Here is a 27,182-nt window from a genome sequence, read left to right as displayed (position 1 = left end):
AAACCAGTGATTGCCAGGGAGAAGTGGGAGGTGGGTCTATTGATTAGGGAAACACAAGGGATTATTTTAGTACAGTAAAACTATTCTTTATGATACGATACCATAATGGTTGGATAGATGATTTGTCAAAATCCATACAAATTTACAGCACAAAGTGTGAACCTTAATATATGGAAAATTTAAAAAAATTATTTAGAAAGTTAAGGGATTCCAGAATGTAACATAAAATGTGATGAGAATATAACTTTTACAAATGTATGATACAACCTTTCCTAAAGAGGGTGGGGAAAAGTGAAGTAACTTTGGAAATGAACAGTGTCTGTAAGAGTAAAGGAAAAAAATAATAAATGCACATAATATTAATTCTAGTTGATAAAGTTGTTTTCTGTGGCGGTATGGGTTAACAATTTTGAAATCATTATACATGTATACTAGAACTGAACAATCAAGTAAAAATGAGGTGGATGGTGACAGCCAAATTTCTTACTTTTGGAGTGAGAGGTTATAGTTAAGCAAAATGAGAAGGGTAGAATGATGTATGTGGTAATGCATTAGAATTAGAGACATAGTATGAACGGATGAGCTTAATATAGATGTAGCTGGAGCCTATAGAAATGTGTGTGTGTGTGTGTGTGTTTGAATGTGCATGTGTATATACATGCGTTGGTAGACACACATCTATTTAATGTCTCTATCATCTGAGAAAGGCTAAAACAACGATAGCCCAATAAAAATGAGCACATCTAACACTTATAACCTGGTTTCAAATAGCATTCTCCAATAAAAGGAACTAAGATTCCTTGAAGAAATGACTGTTCCAGAAATGGGGCAGGAAACGTACAAGATGAACTTGGAGTATCTTATAGTGCCAGAAAGTAAGGAAGTGCTCAATTTTTTTTTTTTTTTTAACAATGGGACTATGTCAGCGGGGACACTGGGCAAATGGAAAGAGCTATGGCCAAAGCTATAATACAGCTGATCTTTGATGGAGTAGGGAAATACATTGGAGAAAAGTCAGTCCTTTTAAAAATTGGTACTGGAACAATGATATATATACGTGCAAAAAGGAACAATAAATAAATCTACACACAGACCTTCACAAAAATTAACTCAAAATGGAACATAGACCTATATGAAAAACACTGAACTATTAAACTCCTAGAAGATAACATAGGAGAAAATCTAGGGAACCCTGGATATGGTTATGACTTTTTAGATATAACACCAAAGGCATAATCTATGAAAGAAATAATTGAGAAGCTGGACATTATTAATTTTTTTTTAATTCTGCTCTGTGAAAGACACATCAAGAGAATATAAAGAAAAGTCACAGAGTGGGAGAAATTATTTGCAAAAGACACATTTAATAAAGGACTGTTATCGAAATTATACAAAGAACTCTTAAAATTAAACAATAAAAAATGACATACCTGATACGAAAAATAGGCCAATGACCTAAAGAGACACCATACACACACACACACATATGGCAAATAAACATATGAAAAGATGCTACACTTCATATGTCATTAGAGAAATGCAATTTAAAACAAAAATATGATATTAGAATGGCCAAAATCCAGAACATTGATGATTACCAAATCCTGGTGAGGATAAACAGCAACAGGAACTCTCATTCATTGCTGGTGGGAATGCAAAATCATACAGCCACTTTGGAAGACAGCTTGGCACTTTATGAAACAAATATACTTTTACTGTACAATTCAGCAACCACACTCCTTGGCATTTACCCAAAGGGGTTGGAAACCTATGTCTACACAGAAAGTTGCACACAGATGTTTACAGCATCTTTATTCATAATTGCCAAAACTTGGACATAACTAAGTGTTCTTCAGCAGGTGAATGGATAAACTGTGGTACATGCAGATAATGTAATATAATTCATCAGTAAAGAGAAATGGGTTTTCAAGCCATGAAAATACATGGAGGAAATTAAAATGTAACCCCATCTGATAAGGCTACACACTGTATTATTCCAAATATACGCCATTCTGGAAAAGGCTAAACTATGGAGGCAGTAAAAAGATCAGTGGTTGCCAGGTTAGTAGGAATGAGAGATGAACAGGCAGATCACAGAGAATTTGTAGGGCAGTGAAATCACTCTGTATGATACCATAATGGTGGATCCAGGTTGTAATACAATTGTCAAAACTCATAGAATATTAAGCAGTGAAGCCTAATGTAAAGTAGGGACTTTGGATGGTGATCAGTAGATGTAGGTTCGCTGAATTAACACACGTGCTACTCTGGTGTGTGATGTTGATAGTGAGAGAAGCTGTGCATTTGTAGGGGCAGAGAGTATATGGGAATTTTCTGTATCTTTCACACAATTTTGCAGTGAATGTAAAATGTCTCTAAAAAAAGTAAGTTTATTAAATAAATGATTAAATAAAACATTGGGTTATAACCCAAAGTATAAAATATCTATGAGCCCATAGTGATATAAATAAATAATTAAATAAACAAGTGGTGACAGGTAAATAAATCTCCCATGGAGTAGAATTCCAAATAATTCACGCAAATATCATCACTCAAGAAGGTGGATATTTACTCCCCAAGCATTAATCATAGACTTTCTTCCAAAGATTACACTATGGAAAGAGGAAATAAGAATTAGTTTACAGTAGCGAGAACTGGAAAACACTAGCTCAGTCAGGTGATCAAAGTCAGCATCGACAGTGACATATCATGCTGTTAGACTGTAATCTTGATATGATAAGAATGGCAACTTATCTCTTTGGTCTTCCTTCCCAAAGCCCATAACTCCAGTCTAATAATGAGAAAAATATAGGACACATTCTAACTGAAAGACATTCTACAAAAATCCTAACCAGTACTCCTCAAAATTGTCAAAGTCATCAAAAACATGGAAAATTTCAAAAATTATCATAGTCAACAAAACTAAATAAGGAGACAGTGACTAAATATAGCATGGTTTCCTCGAGTAAATTCTGGAACAGAAAAAGGACATTAGACAAAAACTAGGGAAGTCTGAATAAATTATGGACTAATCATAAAACCCAGTGCCTCTGCAACGGGTTCTTAGGAACTGCATGTCTCGTAGGATGAGTTTTTCTGAAGACAGAGAATATCTACTTACTGTTATTAAGCTGGAAAATGAAGAATTGTCTTCACTAGTAGCCTCTGTAGCTACCATATGTAAAAGCTTATCTGGAGTGGAAAAAATTCAAACTGATATATAGCAAAAAGCAGAGTCAAGGAATAAAGAGAAAGGCCTGATAACATCATTAGAGTCCCAGAATCATATGTTTATGAAATTAGATCTATAATTGACTTCCAGGTTACACAAGCCAATAAGTGCCCATGTTTGCTCATGATAATTTAAATTAAATTTGAAGTACATGTGCTGAGAAAGTCCTACTAATCAAAGGTCTGCTTAGTTCTATCACCTAGGTATAAGAATAAAGATAGAGAATCTTTAAAAAGGGACAACATTTAATTGAAAATGTTTACATGAGAAGGAACATATAGAACAACAAAAAGTGTTATACAGATAACCCAGACACAAATTAATAAAGCAACTTTGAATACAACACAAGTTATAATGTTAATTTTCTCACTTAGGAAGTGATAAAAAGACTTGACAAGGAAGACCAAAAGAAAATTTGGGGATTTTTTTAATCAATTAAATCTGGGTTACTTTTTACTTACTCTTGTCATAAATCCACTGTTCCTCTTCTCTTGACCCATAGACTTTGGCACCAGAATCAAGTCCTCTACTTCATTCAAGGATTTTTCTTTCTAATTTTTGTGCTTTAATCAGATAAAGATTTACTTTTTTGAGGTGCTCTGATGAAGAAGGAAAAAAATCCTTTTTCTTTAGTAAAAACAATCCCTCATTGATGGGGGATTCATACTGGAAATAAGTTTCTTATTGAACAAGTAGTATTTTCTGGATAATACTACTTGTCACCCCTCTCGTAGCAATAATTTGCAGAATTTCCTGCTGGAAGAATTGCTTCCCACTTGTCTATACAATGGTTATTTGAGTGCTGACTGTGTCCTGAACTTCATAGGGCACTATGCCATATAAGCACAGGAATATATGGTCCTAATACACAAGGAGTCCAGTGCTAAGCCAATACTGACACACAGAATCCAATTAGACAACAAAGCGTTATGCAAAAAAGCAAACTAAATCAAGAACCTGGATAATAAGGTATAGATAATAAGACAGTGCTTGAAATGTTCAAAAAGAATGAGAAAAGGGAGGCTCAACGTGAGACAAAATCCTTGGAGGTGGATTTTATCATCTATGAAGGTGACAGAACCTGATTCTTGCAGAATGGGTAAGTTGTGGCTGGATGAGCAAGATGTCAATAGTAGGAAATGAGTGAGTGCAGCATTTTGGTGGAATAAGCATTATGGGCTAAGTTGTAGAGGTAAAACATGTACAGTATGTGAAGGCAACTGAAAGAAACGGGTCTGATTAGGGCAGGGAGCACATATTGGAGAGTAGTCAGAAACAAAATTGAAAATGTAGGGAAGGGTCGTGTGATCAGGGAACCTAAAAACCACGGAGAGAAAGTTTTAATGTGTTTATGGCCATAAGAGAGAGTCATTTTAAGGTCTTGAGCAATGAAGTTGCAGATGCTCTTATCCAAAGGCTTTTGCTCAGGAAGCAAAGATGGACAGTTCTTTGCACTTTGCTGACAACTAACTGGATCAAGCTGGGCACCCAGCCCAGTGATAAACAAAGGATCTGCCCAATATGAATGATAATGATAATTATTAGTTAAACCAGACTGACGGCATAAAGGAATGTTCAGGGGAAGATTAAGAGTTAAAAAGAGGAAATTTACAGATAGAAGCATGTCATGAAACCACAAAGGCCGTAAGGGAGACTTAGAGAGTAGACAATTGCTTCCAGTAACCCCTTGAATGTAAGGTGGTCAGAGCAAAACTTTATTCTTTGGTTCAAGAGCCTAACATTTGGCATTATAATAGTGATAGTTTATTTATCAAGCAGCACTGTGAAGTCTTGGGGATAGGAAAAAGAAAAGCAAAGGCACCTGCTAGAAATATATTGAAGCAAGCAAGATTGGGGGAACACGAGATCTATAGACCACAGTAACGGAAATGAGCATTAGGAATAAATAGACATGAATGTGTGACCCTAAGAATCCACACTCAAAAGTTCTGGGTTACTGAGCTCACCATCATCACAATCAATTCCTTGACTGAATTCCATAGAAAAATAGATAAATTCTTCATAGGGGGGATAAGTAATGTCTATGTCCAAAACTTGACAGAGAGAGAGAGAGAGAGAGAGAGAGAGAGAGAGAGAGAGAGAGAGAGAGAGAGAGATTTTCTTCCTTTCTATTTCCTTCCTTCCTTCTTTCCTTTTTTCTTTTTTTTTTCCTTTTCTCTTTTCTAAATAATGTGAAAAACACTGATTGAACCACCAGCCCCCAATCAAGCAATCAGGTTAATTTGGATAACTACAACTATTTGACCTTGAGGAAAACTACAATTCACTTATCATTGGCCAAAGAATGACAGTCTCAAAAGCCTACTGTTTTAAAAAATAATCAAGTCACAATGGACAATTAAAAAACTAACAGAGCATATCACCCGCAGTAATACTTAGGTTCTAAACACAGACAACCGAAGCACTGGCTTAAAATCTGAAGCGTAGCTTGAGGACGTGTGCTGGTCTATTTTCAGTTCTGAATTTTCAGATCTGTGTACCTTGTGGCAGAGTGACTACCATGCAAATTCCCCTTTGACTCCGCTGAGTGGTAAATCAGCTCATCGCGGCTGTTTCTGTGCTCAGCACTGTTGCCAGGCAGCGTTGGAAGTAAGAAAGAATATACAGCAGTCATTCTCTAATTTTAGTATGAGAAAGGGTCATTAGGAGCCTTGTTATAAAAGCAGATTCCTAAGCCCTATTCCTAGAGATTCTGATTCAGAAACTCTGGGATGGGACCCAGATATCTGCATTTTAATAAGTACTCCCCAGTTGATTCTGATACAGGCAGTCCATGGACAGTGCTCTGTGAAACTGAATGCTTCGTGAAACTCTGATTTGTAAAAATAATGAGCCAAGCGCTCCATCCAGCACGTCTCTATAGCAGACATTGCATCCTCCATTATTTCAAGGAGCACAGCACATCGTATTAATGTGATTTATTTATATTTTGTGTCACTAGAGTGTGAGCTTCTTGAGGGTATGTCTCAGTCAATTAATGTTATGTCCCCAATGCCTGGAACAGTGAGTTTAATGGAAGATAATCTAAAGTTGATGCCACAACTGTAAACAGGATATTTCTCACTGACCAAAAAAAAGCATCATAATTTAATTAGAAATTACTGTTTGCTAGGTTATTCCCCTGCTAAAATACACTGATGGGAGCCATATCTGGAATCCTACTCTGGCTTTTGGGAAACTGTTCATCCTCTTCCAATCAAACTAAATGTTACAAAATGAATCACCCCTTTCTCATATAAACTCACTTTTCTATCCACGGTGATTTTTCTTGTTTTGAGAAGTGGGCAACTGACTGAACCTGAACTAACCTTGCTACCTATTCCTGGTGATGGTCATCGGATTTATTCAGAAATAGACACAAGACCAAAGCAGAGCTGCTTGGTCATTCCAAGACTTTTTTTTTTAAGTGAAACTAGTATAATTGTCTCTCCTTTATAATTATTCATTGATTCATCCAGTAAAATCATGTCACTTCTCTGTTCAAATACCAAATACTGGCAGTGAGCCTCAAGTCCCGTGGTGAACTGGCCCTCTTTCCTTCTCTCCTGCCTCTGACCTCGTTCGTCTGAACTCTTCCCTCTAATTTCCTCCTGTCTCCAGTCAAGCTCCAGTCTTAGGGCCTTTGCATGAGCTGTATTTTCTGCCCAAATGCTTTCTCTACCATACCCCCATATCAACATGATTCACTCCCTCATCTTCAAGTCTTTATTTGGAACTAGCAACCGCCTACCTCGAGAGCACTCCTGATCTTCTTTTTGCCTTTCTTCCTTCTCATTTCATAGAACACATCACCTTCAAACATACCCAAGATTTTACTTTTGTAATGATTGCTTGTTTTCTTCCAACTAAATAGTAAGCACACAATAATTCAAGCCTTCAATTCTTCCAACCAATATTTGAATGTTTCTATGTGCCAGGTAGTTATTAAGCAAACAAATAAGTCTCTGCTCTCATAGAACTCACATAATAGTGAACATAATAGTTAACAACCAATACTTACTTATATAACATAATGCCAACTACTGCTTAGAAGAAAATAGAGCATGGAAACAGAGAGAGAGTACAGGGATATTATTTTAGATAGGATGGTCATGTCCTTGTTGTTAAGAGAGCTTGGCTAAAGACTTGTTAACCCAGGTGGTAGTATTTTAGCAAAGTCCTGAAGAAGTATGAGAAAGAAAATGTAAAGACACAGACTCTGAAACCAGGGTTCTGGGGCTTGAATCTGGCTATGCTCTTGATTAATTATGTGACACTGAGTAAGATACCTTTCCATAAATTAGCATCCCTCGTCTGTATAATGGGGATAAAAATAGCATCTTTCTAAGAGGTTTGATGCTGAGTATGAAATGAATTAATTTATACCTAAAGTCCATAGAACAGCACCTCAACATAATCAGTACTCTATATAATAAGTACTCTATAATTGGCTATTGCTGTTGTTATCCTGAGGTGTTATCCTGAGGTGGAGAATTCTTGCAATGGACAAGCTCACCAGCTCCTCACTGTCACTCCAATATTTTTTTTTATAAATACCAAGTCACTCCAATATTTTTTTTTAATAAATTTTATTGGGGAATATTGGGGGACAGAGTGCATTTCTCCAGGGCCCATCAGCTCCAGTTGTTGCCCTTCAATCTAGTTGTGGAGGGCGCAGCTCAGCTCCAAGTCCAGTTGCTGTTTTCAATCTGTAGTTGCAGGGGGCGCAGCCCACCATCCCATGCGGGAATTGAACCAGCAACCTTGTTGTTGAGAGCTTGTGCTCTAACCAACTGAGCCATCTGGCAGCCCCTCCAGAGCTCAGTGGCAGCTCCTTGGCTTCAATCTAGTTGTGGAGGGTGCAGCCCATCATCCCATGTGGCAGTCAAACCGGCAACCTGCTGTTCAGAACTCGCGCTCTAACCAACGGAGCCATCCGGCCGCCCCTTAAGTCACTTTAGATGAATTCCCCAGCCCTCTATCTTACAATTGTTTGCAATCTTATAGTTCTGGGGTCAGAAGTCCAAAACGAGTTGACAGAGCTGTGTTGCTTCTGTAGGGTCTAGGGAAGAATTTGTTTCCTTGCCTTTTCCACCTCCTAGAGTCCACTTGCTTTCCTTGGCTTATGGCCCTTCCCTCTACCTTGAAAGCCAGCAATGTAACATCTTCCATCTTTCTTTGACTCTAAGACCTCTACTTGCTTCCATCGCATCTTCTTGTTTCTTTCTCTTATAGAGAAACTTTGGGCACACCCAGAAAATCCAGAATAATCTCTTATTTATAGATATTAACTATATGACACCTACAAAATCCTTTGATATAGAAGATAATATATTAACAGATTCTGAGGATTAAGAGATAGATATCTTGGAGTTGGGGCAAGAGGACTCTATTCTGTCTACTACACTAGCTTTGACTTTTCCCGAGTGTTATATTTACATAAAATAGCCCAATGTTCTGCTTTCGAAATTTCAACTTTACCTAAAAATATTTCAAAATTTAATTTCTCAACACATACTCCCTCTCTTTCAACTAATGTTGCATAATCATTATCCCAGTTATCCTGACCAGAAAATATGATGAAAGGCACTAGAGGAAAATTGCCTAGATTCAAATCCTGGCTTGAGCACTGGGCTAACAAGTCTTTAGCCAAACTCTCTTAACAACAATGCACTCAGATCCTCGCCTAAATATAGGGATAATAATGGTATCTGCTTAGTAGATTCCTTCTGATAACTAAATAAGATAATTCATGAACAGTGCATGTTATACAGTAACTGCTCAATAAATCTTAGCTAGTTCCCTCATCCCCAGCATTAATCAAGACAGGCTGGCTTTGCTGCAGTAACAATTAAACCCCAAATTTCAGTGATTTACAGCAATAGAGGTTTCTTTGCCATTTGTAGAACATGTCTCTCATGGATCAACAGGTTTTCTGTTCCTGATAGCCATTTAAGAACCAGGCTGAAAGAAAAGTCATCTTCTCAGATATTGCAAGTTGTAATCATAGAGGAAAAGAGAAAGCTCTGAAGGTCATATATCAGTGATTAAACATTCAAGCAAGAAATTACACACTTAGCTTTCATGTACAACTTGTCTGAAATTAACCACATGACTCCAACCACAGGAAGACAGAAAGTACACGCAATGTGTCTAGAAAGAGAAAGAACTGTAATTATTTGACTAATAGCACTAATGACAACTGCCTCCCCAAATTCAAACTATTTGAGTTCTTGTTAGATTACCTTCGGTATTACTTTCTATGCTGGCTCTATTTTCACTTCAGCTTCCATTTCTATATCTATGTTTTAAATGATATTTGCTTGGACCATTGCAATATCTTAGTGGTTTCATTACTTCCACTTTCTTATATTTTTAATGCAGCCTTCAAACTGATGATATGGTCCTAATCATATCACTACCTCCTCCAAAAGCTTTTGATAATAAGGCAATTTAGTATAACAGTTAATATCTCTGACTCTGAAGTCAGACAGATCTAGATTTAGACAGATACGCAATTAGCCAGGTACGAATATGTGACTTCGGGAATATTACTTAAACTCTCTAAGCCTCGGCATGGTTTTGAGAATTAGGTAAGATAATGTTTATAAATTGCATATTTACTGACTTTAAAACTTGATATTACCATAGTTTTATAAACATTAGCTCTCATTTTTTCCACTGCCTAAAGAATAAATTTCAAAATTTTTAATGTGACATCTCAATCTTTTGTTCATTGAGATCAACTTAATTTCCTGTCTTGTTTTCTGTTTCACTCCCCCCACCCATGAATTTTATATTGTAGCTTTACCATCCTGAGCTCCAACAATACAGCAAAAATTCTTCTACCATTATGCCTTTTCACAGACTGATTCCATACCCAGAAATGCTCTCTGTCTCTATCCTGCAGAAAGTTCCCCCATAGTCCAAAGCCAACCTCAAATATTAGACTTCTCCATGAAGCTGTCAATGATAATCTAGGCAAAATGAATCACTTCCTTCTCTCCTTTATACATGTATTATGTCACTTATCTCTTGTTCCTTGAATGGCAGGCATTTCATTGCATCCCTACCAGATTCCAAGGCCCTTGATTCAATTCATCACATATGGAATGAGGTGCTACCAGGTACCCAGAACTGTGCAAAGAACTACAGGCACATTAATTAAAAAACCGTATGTGAGCCCAGCACTCTTAGGCTGCGCCTTTCCCCCTGGGGTACCTTGCACATGAGTGTTTGTTGAATTGAGTTATTTTCTTATATGAGGCCGACTGAGGAATCTTTACATCATTCCTGACTCTCTCCTCTGGATTGTCTCCAGGTTCCACGTATCTATTGAAATTGCTCTGGTAAGTTTTAAACATGAGACTCTTATAAAAGCTTTATAAATGCTAAGGAGTGTGAGAGGATTAACTCTTGTTTCCTATAGTTACACTCTTGTTTATATGTTCCAGAATCAAGCTTTGCTTCATGAACAGCAGGGCTATATTGTGGCTGTGTTTTGCTGTACATTAAAATATGTGTCGGGGAAGGACCAGATTCTCAGCCTGTGTAACTATAAACATTTTCTCCAAATTGCCTACAATGTGAACCACCTAACAAAGAATATATATAAAAAGAAAGCTTTGAAGCAAGGTATTTTCCCAAACTTGAAATGGAATAAAATATAAACTACCTAGCAATACTCCAACACATCTTCTTTTTTGTTTGTTTGTTTGTTTTAATTAGCTAATGAAATGTGCCAACAAAATGTATTCCTCAGTCCCAAGAGATGCTTTCTCTGTGAAGTCTTATCTGTTCACCTCAGAGTTCCTGGCAGAAAATCTGACTCGATCATTTGCATTCCCAAGGTATGGAGAAAGGTCTCAGTCTCAGGAGCCTGACAATCCTAGGTTCAAATGACATCTTTGTCACTTAGTAAGGTACACTTTAGCTGTGTAACATAATCTCTCTGAGCATTAATTGTCTCATTGGTAAAATGGAGATAATATATATTTCCTAAGATGGTTGTGAAGATTAGCAAGATGGTGTATATTAGGAACTTAGCAGGTATGTGACATTTAGAATCACTCAGTTTATAGCACTTATTAGCTCCTGTAGTTTCTGCTATGTCAACCTGCCTTGCCAGACCATGAGTCTCTCGGGAAAGGGACAATTTTTGAGAATGGTGATTATTTTGGTCACTGCCTCCATTGCCTTACACAGTGCTCAGAAAATAGATAATTTAATAGATAATTTATAAAATCTGGCTATTTATGAGTCATGCAGACTTTCTTTGACATCCGTTACAGACGTGTCAGTAAACCTTTTTGATTTCACTGCCTGTCACTTCTCATTGAATAGTGACCTGAAGCTGGAAGCTAATAAGTGAACTATTATTTGAATTGGTGTTAGAGGATTAGGATTTAAATATGGCGAATGAGAAATGGATTGAGGATCCTGTGCTAAAGAAATATTGTTATATATTCAACTAAGAAGAAATGATTTCAAATCAAAAATTTTTAGCAATGACCTCAGAATGCCTCTTAAAATTAGAGTACATTTACCTCTTCCTTTGAGTTTTTCTCTGTAAGTGGGTGTGTGTAAATATTCCTAAGCAACAAATCTGCTAAGAAGTAGTATTTTTTCTTCCTGTGAATAAATGTGCATGCCGTTTTAAAGAGCATGTATAAAATAATAGTGCAAGTAATTGTAATATCAGACTAAATTCAGATTTAAAGGTGCAAGTATCCATTTTATGGTCAATAAAATTTAAAGGACAAAACCCAGTTTGGGTACTTTTGTCTTATAATCAATAAAAAGCCTCTTTCCCTTATTAGACAGTGTCAGTTGCAGTCAACCATTGTCAACAAACAATGTGCTCTATCAGTGAAGCAAATCATTCCTAAACACATGGTGCTGCAGTTCTCCATTCTGTCTGGAGCATAAAATGGAAAAGAAAAACAAAAAATAAAAAAAATAAAAATACTTTAGGAATTAAAAACCAACAAGATATAAAGGAGAGTGAATTTTCAGGCTAATATAGAAGACTCTTTTTCATCTTTTCCTAAAACCAGAGGGAATCACCTATGGTATACACTGTCTCCAATTATGCTTTTTAAAACTTGCTCATTGAATACTGAAGGCCAATACATATGTGACAGCTATCACCTTGGCAAATATAGCAAGCAGAGACAGAAATGGTAGACATAGCTAACCTAGAAGGAAAAAGGAAGTAAAAGGCTGTTTTACTTCAAAGCCAATTAGAATCAAGAGGGTTGAGAAAATTGAAAAAGAATGAAAATCTTTGCTCTGTCCCTCATATAATCAGCATAAAACAGTGCTGGCCACATCGTCAGTACTCAATAAATATTGGCTAATCAACCTATCCAGTGACAGAAAACTGAATTCTCCAGCTACTGGAAGTATATTCTCAAGAATAGAAGAGCTTTTAACTAAGGCCAGAAAGCCTTTGGGACCATGGGAGGCAGAGAATGCAGCTGGATGGAGACCACACAGATTCTTGAAGTGATCATACTTATTAGTCATCTAAGCTCAGAAAAGCAGAGCCAGGAAAGACAGTAAGCTGAGAAAAAGACTGGCTGGCTCTTTGCATTTCTGCATGGAACAGTTTCTTTTCTGGCACAAGAATCTTCTAGGTCTGTAGGGCAAGAGATCTCTCAGCTGTCAAAATTCTCTCTTCACTTTCCTCGCGAAGTGCCAAACCAGAAGTGTCAGTCAGGAAGAACTGGTTGATGCAGTGCAGCTGACATTTACTATTCACTGTCTGAGCCTGGAGCATTCTGGAAAGAACCTACTTCTACAGGGTCACTGGGGACCCACTTGAAATCCAGGTTCCGAGGAGCCCGGGAGCAACAAGTGCCAGGGACACTGCACTGTCCCACTGGGTGAGGCAGAAGGAGTTGCAAAGATAAGGTTTGGGAGGGAGAAGAGAGCTCTGCTGGTTTTAATATGCCTGAACTGGCACTGAAGAAAGATACTTCTTGGAAGCTAGATCCAGGAGCAACCTCTGCTGCTATGGGAACAGCTGTGGTAGCTCTTTGGGGATGGCTAAGTTCCAGAATTCAGGGTTGGCAATCTGAGAAACCTCTCTAGTTTTTGGCTCTGAATTGATCAGCACACTAAAACTGAATGTTTAACTGGAATACATAACACTTCAAGGTCTGTTGTTTCAGGTGCAACTTATCCCTACTAAGTTTAAAGATCTAAGAACAACTACTGTACTTTTAGTTTCTTCATAACCAAAAGCAATACAAATACAGATTTTCAAACTTTATGGGTATTTTCATCTCAGTGCACCGGGACGTGGGGATTTACACACATAATTCTCATGAACACTAATAGGCATTAGAGCATGTGCACCAATTCCCTTGCGTCTGAATGAGAACACAACCATATGGATACTAATAAGTACACTTCTAATTCTGATTTTATGCAGATTTAACATAATATTTTATACAACACTGAGCAAACTCTTTGGAGACAAAAATTGTCTCAATTACTTCTCCCCAACAGAGGCAAACACATTTATACAAACTATTATTTCTATAACTGATTTCTTTTGTACAGAAGTTTTGACTAAATTATTGGTAGTACTTTAAATGTATGCCGTGTTTTTACAATTACAAAATGTTCTTTGTTTGCAAACACACCTTCTTTACATGTAACAACCTCATGACCCAGAGATTTCTTTTTTTTCCAGGTGACATTTTAAAATTGAGTTGCGACTTGATCTTTTTACAGTGTTTTAGTGCCACCTCCTGGAAAAGTCCTTAAAAGCAAAAGATACAGAACTTGAATGAGCCTACGTTTTACAAGACAAAAAGCAATTAGCTGAAAGAGTCTACTAATATTTACAATGGAAAATAAATGATTTTTTTAAATGAAGAAGAAGAAAAAGAGAACTGGTCAAAAAGTTTTTTTTGTCTGTTTTTTATTTGGATAAAGGGAAAAGAAAATTGGAAGTGATCAACTATGGGAAGAATAAATACATTTGAAACTGATGCAAATGTGGGGTTTTGGTTACATTTCGAATTTAGTTTATTTTTGATGGACCCATATTTAGAAAATCTCAAGATAATTTAAAAAACTTAAGGTTATTTTGTATACATGAAAATGAAACATTCAGGATGAACTACCTCAAAAACCACAAAAATGTTAATGAACAAGGTCATTTATTTAGAATTTACTAAAAAGGGCTCCCATACAAGTAAAGGGGAGTTGTAAAATTTAAATAGATTTAAATAATAATAGAATTTACTTTTTTAGAAATAAAATTCCCTCACAGAAACACAATCAAAACAGCACATGTGGTGTCTGAGAAAGAAAATAAATTTTTTAAATTTAATTACCTTGAACTGGTTGTAGCATAAAATGCAAAGACAAAATCTTCAGGAGAAGCAAATGTTGATTTATCTGAATTTAACAATACAACTTCTAACAAAATGCATGGAGTATATGATTTCTGAAAGATCATGCTTTCTCAGGTGAGTGTTATGAACAAGTCAAACAAACACTTCAGGATCAAGACATTATCGCTTCTAAGGTCTCCTAGCCCTGCAACCCACCCCACCCCACCCACACACACATCCACTACCTTCTTAGAGAAAGAAGGGGGGGGAACCCTCCTTTTTATTTAGAGATCTCATTTAAGGAAACAGCCTATTGGAAATACAGTTCTACTTCACACAACAAGAATTTAAAGAATTTAAATATGAGGATCTGAGACAGTATATTTAAAAAATGTAATGGAGACCACTAAGCCCCATCACACTAAGATTAAAGATAACTGCATGAAGATAACTAGAATTTTTTTAAATCTCCCATTTTAATCAATCACAAGCTTATTAGGATGTTTTTAAAACTAAATTATTTTATCTTGCTAAAACCAGAAAGAGGAAATTTAAGAAGAAAGGGTTGAAACAAGGTGTTTTTTTTGTTTGTTTTTTTGTGTTTTTTTTAAGGCAACAACCTTGAAAAGAGAGTCCTTTGAGCAAACCAGGGATTAGGAAATGAAACATTTCTTATTTGAATTAGATCATTGATTGTTTTACTTCCATACCTTAATGTGCTATAGAATCATTTCACACATATATGCACCAACATATGTACAGAGACACACAAAAGAATCATTTAATTCTGTCCTCAATTTAAAGCCAATTTTAGGTAAGCCACTTTGACCTGTCTTCCAAATTCCAGCCAAATCGTTATTCATACTTGAATGGTATTTGAAACAATTGCAGGCTAAGGGTTTATATATTATATTGCATCATATTGAGATCATTTTTTTCCTACAGTTAGGAAAGCTGTTAGAGAAGAATAAAAGCTGTTTCTATAAATACCACCAAAGAAGAAAGTTAAAGTGAATACATTTTTTTCTTTCTAAACCAGGATTTCAATCATTTTTATGTATATTCCACAAGAAAAGCCCTAATATTATATAGCTCTTTCCACTTTCACAGGTACTCTAATATTATCTTCTTGATGCACATGCCTGGCTTCTATTAAATACGAATGGTAGCTCTACACATACATCCTGAGGACATGGCAGCCTTGAGCAGCTTTTACTCCACACATAGGAATATGAGGATGTGCTTTTTTTGATGTGCTTTAGCCGTGCATTAAATGGGTTATATATCCATTAATGTACTTCATGAAAACAGATTGGCCTGTCTTCAAATTATATGGATGGCGAAAAAGGAAACGGACTTCAAGCCATCACCAATTCAAATTGGTTTAAGAGAAGCTAAGAACAGTTGATTAACCCCCAATGGGTATGTCTATACTATATATCTCTATCATTATAAATCACACAACTCTATTGTGTATAAAAGACTATGATTATATAATTCTGCCTAGCCTTATGACCCAATGGGTACAAATGAAGGCACATTAATATATAAAAGACTAAACAATAACGTATGAGCTCCATCTCTACTTTTCTTCCTTGGCTTCTAGCTGTAACATATGTCTCCAGTTCTCTCATAGTCATTCTTAGAAATGACTGGAAATATGAAGATCGTAAGCATTGCCTCATATTTGTCTCCATATCAGCATGTAAGCAAATTCACAATAGAATATTATTATATTACGGTAAATGAAGTATTGATCTCCACTCTACTTCGCTATATCCCAAGAGGATTCCACCTCCAGTGTTGTCTTGACATTTAAAAAATTCTTCCAAAGTATGTTAGATTTTATTTATATGGGGGATGCCGAAAATATATATATGTATATATATACACATGACTTGTACTCAACTTTTGTTATTGGTATATATTGAGTATTACAATTTTAATAGTTTTTTTTTTCTTTTCTTAAAATGTATATACATTTTTTGGCACCCTCTGTATTTAAACAAATTATATTTAGCACCTTTTCAGGGTATATAAGAGACAACTAAATAAGAGACAGCTACAAAATGATAAAAGATTCATGAACAAACCACCCACTTTTTTCAGGGCCTCTAAATACAAGATGATACTTGAAGAAACATACTTTTTATGTAACAAGAACTACATGTGTACTCATACAAAATGGCTTAATGGCTTTGAAGGGAAGTAGAGAAATAGTATTTCATTTATCATCTGTAATGAAGAATATTTGTAGTTTTCTCTCTATGTTGGTCTTAAAACACTATCTTAACTTTAAGAGCATTTTGTGCCCACAAAGTCACAAATCATGGATTATAGTCATATTATAAATTGACAGAATTTAAAAGAACCTTTTCTTTAAGGAAAAAAAAATTGTCATTTTAAAACTTCATAAAAACGTAATAAAAAATAAAAACCACCCTTTAACTATCTTGTCCTATATTAGTATTTCTTAGTGATACAACATAAAACTTAATACTATAGAAGTTATACAAATGGGACTGTTACTAATTAACAAATCAAAATCTGGAAATAACACAAATGTCCTTCAACTGATGAATAGTAAAACTATGATACATCCATACAATGAAAGAGTACTCAGCCATAAATATAAGCAAACTATTATTTCACACAATAACTCAGATGACTCTCAAAAACTGAATGAGAGAAGCCAGTCTTAAATGAGTACATCTGAATGATTATAGTTATATGGCATTGTTAAAATGAGACAATTATAGTGATAGATAACAGATCAGTGGTTACCAACGAAAAAGACGAAGGGAGGGTGCGACTATCAAATGACACCGTGATGCCATTTTTTCGGGAAGATGTACCTGTCTGTATCCTGATAATGGGGAAAACCGTACATGTCTTAAAATTTATATAACTTCAAACTAAAATAAGAAGTACATTTTCCTATACGTTAATTCAAACATTAAAACAAAAAGATGCTATCTAATTTACAAACTATCATATAAAGAAAACTGGAATTTAAAAATGTATGACTTAAGCCATTGATAAGAAACAACGGAATACATTTATGTAATTTGGTGTATAATGACTTTTCCTTCATTCACTTTACCTACTTAATTCATTTCTTTAACAAATGTTTATTGAGAGCCCACTTTATCTTATTATTCTGAACATAGTTTGGGGAGCAAATTCAGACACATCTCTTCTTTTGTGGAAATTCACCGTATGTTGATTCTACTTCCTCACCCCCCACTTCTTTTAACCCATCTCATCAAGACGTTACCTCTATCATTTCCCTGAAATTGCACTTATAGAGGTCACCAATGCCCTTCATATTGTAAAGTTCAGTCCTCAACTTATCTGAATCAACATCTTTTGGCACAGTTACTCGCTTTTTCTTCTCTTAGCTTCTGGGACATCACTACTCTCTCTCTTTTTTTTTTTCCTCCTATCTCAATGACTACTCATTATTTTTCTCCTTTGCTGGATAGTTCCCATTATTCAGACTTCTCATCATATTCCTGCTTAAGAGTTCAGTCTTTGAGCCTCTTCTCTATTAATCTTGAGTTCATAAATAATTTCATAAAATGACTCCCAAATTAATATATCCAGTGTCATCTGCTTCCTTAATTCCCAAATTCCTCTATCAAATTGTCTAACAATTCCATATGGGTGTTTAAGAGGTATTAAAAAAAAATAATAATAACATGACATTTCCACCACTACAAAAATAACAACAACCAAAATTATAAATAAATAACCCCTACCTCTTGTATGCTCTTCTCTACCTCAGGAAATGCCAATGCCGTCCTAGAATTTTCTCAAACTAATCTTTGGGTCAACCTTGACTCCTCTCTTTCTCTTTGGGAAGACAGGTATACAATAAAACTCTAAAGGAGGTATTGGCTAGACATACAATATAACTGAAGTCCACTTAAAATATATTTAATTAAAGTAAGAGAAAGGAGGTGGTTATGACACCAAAACAGTATTCCTAGAGACAAATTCTGGTATCTTAGCTTATGTGGAAGTTAAAACTAATAAGATCTGGTTATGTGCAGGACTCAGAGGGCTTATAATTCATGCAACTGGGCAGATGGCAGTGTCACTGAAAAAGAATCTGTATTGTATTTATTTTTGTTTGTTTTCTTGGGAAGACAGAAATTGTTTGATCAGGTTTGGCCATATTTGGCTTGAGGTGCCTTTACCACATCCAAAATAAAGTATCAACTAGCAGTTACATATACTAGTTAGCAACTTGGGAGATAAATGAATCTAAAGACTCATTTCTGAGTCATTTACAAATTGAGAAAATTGTAATCCTTAGGCTATACTATATAATATAAAATTAGAAAATATTACTTAAGACAAACCCTTGCCAATGTCAATGCTTATTGGGTAGGTAGAGAAGAATGACCCTCGCAAAAGAAACAGAGGATAAGTCACCTGAGAAGAATGAAATAAAGCATATTATGACAGGGAAATCAAGAAAAGAGAGTTATTTCAAGAAGCATGAGTCAAAAGCACAGCATGCTGATCAAAGTTCAAATAAATAACTGATCATTGTCTGAAGAATTTAGAAAGAAGGGGATCATGTGTGATCTTAACATGTAGTGATTTGGTGGAAGGATGAGGTATTGGCAGGACTAAGTTAATGAGTAAATTGGGGGAAAGCAAATGGTAAATTTTCGGCATTTGTGTTGAGAAATCTGAATAATAAGCTCTGGGGAGGGGACGAGGGAGAGGGCATGAAGCTAGAAGCAGCAAAGGGCTAACGCAGTGAAAGCAGAAAAACATGAAACAGTCAAGCTAATCTGCATTCGGGACATTTTCAGGTGCATGTGAAAAAAAATAAAAATGGAGAGAAAAGAAATGTAAGCTATCGGTAAGAGTGTTGTTTCAATGCTAACTCATAAAATTTAACCTGGATGACAAGCACGAAAGGTAGCTGTTGACAAATAAAGAATGAATGGATAAGAATGGAAAAATGATACAGATAGTATTGAACAATTGAAAAAGGATAGTTGAATAAATATCTGAACATAGAAGAGAACACATTACAGAGTGTGAGGTTTGAGTTACTTATTTTAGAAGTACAGAAACTGGAGGTGATGGCATGATGTTAGGAGTGACCACTGGAGTGGAGCGTTAAGGTGGAGGACAGGGAAAGTCATTGGAGTTGAAGAGGGCAGAACACGGAGAAGCCAGGGCCCTGATGGGCTCATCTCATGAAGATACACGTGATGATCACAGTCATCTAGGCAACACAGTCTTCAATACAATGTCTTAAGGAAAAGAATTAGAGTTCTTTACAAGAAGAGTGGGAAAGTAATGGGTTAAAGGTAATAGTGGAGATAGAGGGGGACGCCAAAGCCTACTTCTTGATCATGAGTTATGCTGGGGGAAGGGACATAAACAGAATAGGGTACAAGAGATATCCACAGGGAGAAGGCAGTTATCAGTGAAAACAGTAAGATGGAGGGAACACTAAGATATCCGTAGAGGATACAATGGAGTTTGCCAATCATGGAGGAGCAACTCCGGAGGATATCGTGAATGGTTTAGAAGATACAGGAGTGCAGCCCAAGGACAAAGCAGTGTGATAGAGAACATGGAACATCAGAGCACAGATGGGCCAGATAAGCAGACAATTTGATTTTTAACTGATTAAAACAGGGATCAGAAGTATGCAGAGTTAGATACAACAATGTTGTCGTGGATGATGGGTATTGATTTTATCATTTAGCCTGGCTGACAGGCATCCCACAGGCCTAGAACACTGCATACAGGTGGGTCGGATGGTAGAAAACTCTGAGACTATCAACTACACACACTGTATGAGCAGGCTGGCAGCAGATCCATAAACAGTAGACTTATTTGCTGAGCCTTCTCAATGATAATTCAAATATTTGACAGGTTCACAATTTAAAACAAAAACAAACTTCAAAGACTATTGACAGATATAACCTCCCTAAGGTTCTAAATTAGAAAAGAAAGATAATAGAGAAACTTTAAAAAGTGATAAGATATGAAAATGTACCAACTTTTGGCATGATAAATTACTTTCCATTTTAAATATACGATTGAATTCCTTCGCATGTGAAACTTGGTCCCTAGGATTGAAACTTTTGGCTTATCCTTGAAAAGCAGAAAAACGCTGCTCCCAAGTAAACATAACGATGTCTAGTTAAAAAGAAAAGGGGTATTTCTTATTCTGAGCCTCTTTTAATTAGAGGGAAAAGCACATCCGAGGCGGCCCAGCAGACCTCATCTTAGATCTCACTGTCATGACTAAAATACACGCTCTTGGCCTAGCTGCAGGGACCAGGACATTTCAAAACATGTTTCTGGGGACAATTGAGCCTCTGTAGTGGGAACTTGACTACACTGGCAAAAAAAAGGAAATGAGAGGGAAGAAAGATGACTAGTGAATGGACCACCAGGACCATCTGCCTTAGAAAGGTAAGGAGCCCTCATACTGAATTATAAGGGGGGTGTGTGTGTGTGTGTGTGTGTGTGTGTGTGTGTGTGTGTGTGTGTATCTAAATACATTAAGGTTATTTTGTAAATATGTTTTTTTCCAGTTTGTCAAATGTCTCTATTTTTCGAAATGCCTCTTTTGTTTATGGAACCTATTGTTTTTCACAGAAACTTTTAATGTTTTTATATGCACCTCTGTCAAGCATTTATTTTATAGTTTCTGGCTTTATGTCATGCATAGAAAAGGTGCCCTGTATCAAAGATTCTGAAATATTCCTTCTATTTTCTTCAACTGTTGTCAAAATTTTACTTTTTAATATTACATGCATTGCTCTATCTGAAATTGATTTCAGTGCGGTATGGATTTTCATTACTTTTTACCCCCAAAGGCTAACTAGTTTTCTTAGCATCATTTGTTGAATAGCCAATCTGTCATTCATGAATTTGAAATACTACATTAACAAAATGCTAAAAATCCATGTAAAACTGAGATAGGTCCCAAATTCTATTTTTTTCACTTATCTATTTAATTAATGTTGCTTTTGTCCCATATTTTAAAATATGAATGGAAAGCAGAGGAAGAATGGAGACAAACCTGCCAAGTTCAGTCCAAACTATACTGGAAGGATTACAGGTTTGCACTTACCTTTTTAGATGAACCAAAGCAACCTCATGCATGGGCAGATACCTTCAACCTAGAAGTGAGACCTGAAAATGTCTGTCCCTAATTTTGTCTGCCCCATTCAAGCTACAGGCTCTAAAGATATTCCACCTATAAATTCTGGCCCCCTTCTGCTGAGCAGCCAGAATATTTTTCATCCATAACAAATAGTTATTGATCTCCTACTGTATGTTATGCACTGTTCTAGAAATAGAAGAAAAATGATGGTCGAGACAAAGTCCATACTTTTACTACACAAGTAAGCAAATAAACAAGATAATTTTACAGAGTGGCAAGTACAATAAAAAGGAAAAGTAATCAAGGTGGTGCGATTGAAAGTGACTAGGGTCTGCTGGGACCTTTCAAACAGGTGGTCAGGTAAACCTGAGCTGAGTGATAAGCAGAAGGAGAGGCCAGAGGCTGAGTCTTTCAAGCAGAGGCAATTTTAAGTACAAAAGCCTGGGTCTGCAACGAGTTTAGAATTTGGAATATCTGAAGAAAAGAAAAGTCTGGGGTGCAGTAAGGTATGGCAGTCCAGAGAGTGGAAAATGAGGTTGGAGAGCTAGGTAGGTAAGCAGATCAAGGCAAGACAATATAGGCCATGGTGAGGACACTGGATTTCAGACCCACCAACTGGGAGGTTTCTAAATGAATATGCTGCTCCAAATTCAGACGCTCATATACTTAGGAGAGCTTCCTGCTTTAACTTTTATTACTGCTGTCATCATTATCCTTACTGTAGCCTTTTCCAACATCTGGTCCCACTAGAGCCAGAGGTGGCAATGATCAGTGGGGAACTGACTCTTCCATCGAAGCTTATACAGAAAACGCAAATCTGACTTTGTCACTCTCTTGGTACTTCTGTGATTTTTTTCCTGAAACGATTTCTCTTTCTGGTGTTTAGTTGCACTCATTACATTAATAATAGTGCTTAATAACTATTAAGGTCACTTACTATCCACCAGGCAATGTCCTGGGAGTTTCACATGTATTAATTCATGGAATCTTCACAACAATCCTGGAGCCAGAACTGTTATTATTCCCACTTACAGATGATAAACCTGATGCATACACTCTGCCCGGGGTCACACAGCTAGTAAGTGGAAGAGCTGAGATGTGCATACAAGGAGTATGTCTCCAGAGTGTGAATGCTCTGCCATTATGCTTTGCTTTATCCCAAACGCCCTTGTCAGTGGTGATGTGTATTTGACTGATGCTGAATTTCTTGGAGAACCAGCAGAGCAGAATTTTTTAAGAAATGTAACTTCCTGAAAATGAGAGCCTACAATGTGCCTGTTACCAGGCTTTGTACATGTGTTTCTTTATTTAATACTCACAGCAACCCTATCATACAGGCATTTCTTCTGTCGCGTGCCATAACCAATTTCTAATATCACTACACTACTGCTTCTCAATGTCTAGCAATGTGCTAAGCATCCTCAAAGGAGAATCTGGGACGGAGTGCTTAGGGTCATTCCTTAGGCCAGAGGACTGTGTGTTTTTACCTTGGTGGGTAAATATTTAGGCTGGCCATCAGTCCAGGCCCAGGTCCAGTGGCAATCTTTCTGAATAATAGAAGACAACAGATACCCAGTGTCCCTCTCTGATTGGCTCACCTATTACTGGAGCTTATTGGTGAAGGGCTCCAATTAGGCAATTTACTCAGAAACAGGAGATACTAACCAGCGTTCACTGAATGGATGAATAAATAGTTCCCCTGAAACATTAATAAATTCAGCCTCTCACCCTGTTATTTTTAGTTTTCTAGAAACACAAATATAACTATCCTTGTTCTTTTCCATTTCCTTGGTTGACTCTTATCAAAATACATATATAGCGTGTACTATGGGCCAGACACTGATTAAGTACTTAATAAATAATTTGGGACCCTGAAACTCCCAACAACTCAGTGATGTAGGCACAATGGTGGTTCCCTTTTGCAGGTAAAGAAAATGAGGCATAGAGAGATTAACCTAACCCTCTAAATTCACACGGCCAGTAAGCAATAGAGCCAGACTTCAAACGCAAGAAGATTGTCTCCAACTTCTTGGCTGTTCACCACCTTGGACCTCCCTTAATATGGGTTCTTTGGCCACTGAGAACTTCTTCATGCCTTACTAGTCCAATGGCAAAAATGAGGGGCCACTTATAGTTATGCATAACTTATAGTATCTTGAAGCCACTATCCCTTTACTTGTGGTCATTTATATTTTTTCCAGAATTCATTCTCCTCATAAATATTCATACACTCTCCAAAACTGCTTATACTCTGTCCATAAGTCAGTCTTGTCAGATCTCCACTGTTGCTAATGGCATCACTCAAAGTAAACTCCAAGGTGATGGTGTCCCATACTCCCCCAGCTGGTTCCAATTGCTTCCAGCATTAAAGCCTGCTAACAGTACCCCCAGTGGACAGTCACTGCTAACAATAGAGCCAAATATATAGTCTTTGGTAGTCCATCTAAAGGTGCCAACAATCCTCCAAGACATGAAATATCCTGTCTCCATGGATTCATAGGTCAAACAGCAGGATGCGTGCAGAGACTAACCAAAACAAAGATACCTGAACCTGAAACATACACTCTTCAGTGACACAGACTTTCAATTCACACACCTGTCCATTTCCCTAGGAAATGTACTGGATCCCAATAGGATCTTAAGTCAGTTACTCCCTGTGCCCCACACACATAGCTCTAAATCCTACAACCCCTTTTTCAAATCATAGATTTGAAACAAGTTAATTTCTTGTTTGCTGTGGAAAAGAGAATAGATACCAGTCTGATTCTTCTGGACAGCAAAATCAGAAGAAAAAGGGATGGGCTCACTTATAACTGTCCCTTGCCTAGTTTCTGAGAGAGAAGGTTTCAAGTAGTTTTTAATCCTGTATCCAGGGTTCTCAGAATATGGTGGTGGGTTGACTAGTGTCTCCCCAAATTTACGTCTAAACAGAATGTAACTTTATCTGAAATAATGTCTTTGTAGACATCACTAAGTTAAGATGAGATCATACTGGATCAGAGTAGGCCCAAAATCCAATGAATGGTGTCTTTGTATATATATATATATATATATATATATATATATATATCCACACACACATACACACACACATATAGGGTGTCAAAAAATGTATACACATTTTAAGAAAAGAAAAATCCGTGTTAAAATTACGCTGATGGTAACCACTTTGAGCACCCCTTGTAATTGCAGAAGTCAAACACGACTTGCGTTGATCTTTTGATATCAGTATTTATTGAGTAGTATAATTTTAATACAGTTTCTTCCTTTCTTAAATAAAATGTGTATACATTATTTTGGCACCCTGTATATAATAAACACAGTGCATAAGCAAGAGAGGCTCCACTTTACTAGATACTAACAAAAAAATAGATTAGGGTTATAATAAAATAAAATATTATTTCATAATAATTTGGTTGGCAAATTTTTTTTTAATTGCTCAATGTCAAATATTGACAAAGTAGGGAAGCATCAGAAATGTTTATACAGTGCTAGTGGGATTGAGACTGGTACGATATCTTGGGGGAATGTATAAAATAGCATTGTTTGTAAAAAAAATGATTTAAATGTCTATCGCAGGAGAATGAATAAATAGATATTAGTATATTTATACCATAGGAAAAAAAGAATGAATATAGATAAATTTCACACACATAATATTGGATGAAAAAGACAAAGTGGCACATTGAAACCAGTTATATAAAGATTTTGGTTTTCAAAGCAATACTATGAATAACTTAGGGATATATAGAAAACTAGAAAGAAATTCATGACAGTATTAAATAACAATGTTAGGATAATGGCTACTTCTAGAGGAGAGATGGGCTGTGTACAGGAAAGATTGGTAAATTTGTATTGGCAAGGTATTTTCTTGAGCTGAGTGATAGGTAAGTATATGAGTACTTGACAGAGTATTCCTTATATCTTTCTGGATGTCTTAAATGTTAATAAAGGTTAACCTAAAATCCAGTAATTTATTAACTAGCAACTTCAGAGCTACTGCTATAATAGTCTGCTCTTTTCTTTCACTTCTCATTTTTTCTTATCTTTGTACCCCTTCATCTTTTCCTTCTCCCTCACTTCATCATACACTGACTCACTCCCTATTGGATTCCAGCTACCATGCTTCAAAAATGTATATATTTCTTTAAATTTGCAGTTAACATACAATTTACTAGTGTCCTAAATTTTTTAAAAGGACCACACTGAGGGACATGTATATATGGAGAAGTAATTTATTGGATCCTAATCTTGAAAAGGGTAAAAATATTGGAGCAATTATTCTTCTTTGAATTCATCCATTTCCATGAAATCTCATTAGTTAAACCCAACAGCCCTCTTATTCCCTGAGGCAAGCAAAAACTCTTACCTAAATCATATTATGAAGTTTGACAGACAGACCAATTTTTCAAAAGTTTAAGATTTCCTATTAAAGTTTCTCTTCAGGTGTTTGTTTGTTTGTTTGTTTGTTTGTTTCTAGATGAGAAATTGTGCCACTCTAACACAATTTGTCATATGGACCTTAAACTTTCCCTTTCTAATCTCAGCTTACATCCTTCCAAATTATTAGTCATTACCTAGGCATCATTTCAGTCACTTCTCTGAGGACCTAGTAGTAATTTTAGCAACCATAATAAACAGTAACATCTGGTTTCTACAAATTTCATTTTCTCCTCTACTCTTCCTTTACTAAATAATCTATAGAGATTTCTCTTCTCCTCAGATCAGTTCATGAATGAATTTGCCATTGTCATTTTGATTGGCAGTAGAGACAGTGTTAGGTCATTATAAATGACCTGAAATAAAATTGATCTGAGGTTTGCAGACTCAGTTTACTGCATACCTATGGAAATTTACACAGCACATACAGCACATTTCCTTAGTATTTTATATGTCTTCGTTGAAATTAAAATGAAGAATAATCATACTGGCTTACTAATAAGTATGCCTTTTTGTGTCCATTTAATCAGGGCAAGATATCAATGTCGCATCTGTGTAATGCCTGGACATAAGTTTAAATTAGTTAACTAGTGAATACTTTGTGAGAGAAAGTGTTGAAGTTAAAATTGGATTTAATTTAAGCCATGGGCATAGAAATATTTATTAAGCAAGCACATGATTTTTTATAAAATAAAATAAGATTAGGACATGAGATCTATGCACTGCATTCAACTACAAGCAATTTTAAACTTGATGCCATTGTCGTTATGCACTGTATATCCCTCAGGGCTTCCTTTTAGGAATAATGGTAGTAAATGCTAATGGCAGAGACATAAAGTTTCAAAATATTTTAATAAAGTATTTTAAGAAAATAAAAATCCGTATTAAAATTACGCTGATGGCAACCACTTTGAGCACCCCCTTGTAATTGCAGAAGTCAAACACGACTTGTGTTCACCTTTTGTTGTCAGTATCATCTTTTCTTATCCTTAATAAAATAGAATGG

This window comes from Rhinolophus ferrumequinum, chromosome 9, assembly GCF_004115265.2.
Source record: "Rhinolophus ferrumequinum isolate MPI-CBG mRhiFer1 chromosome 9, mRhiFer1_v1.p, whole genome shotgun sequence".
NCBI lineage: Eukaryota > Metazoa > Chordata > Mammalia > Chiroptera > Rhinolophidae > Rhinolophus > Rhinolophus ferrumequinum.
This window is presented reverse-complemented; position numbering follows the sequence as displayed.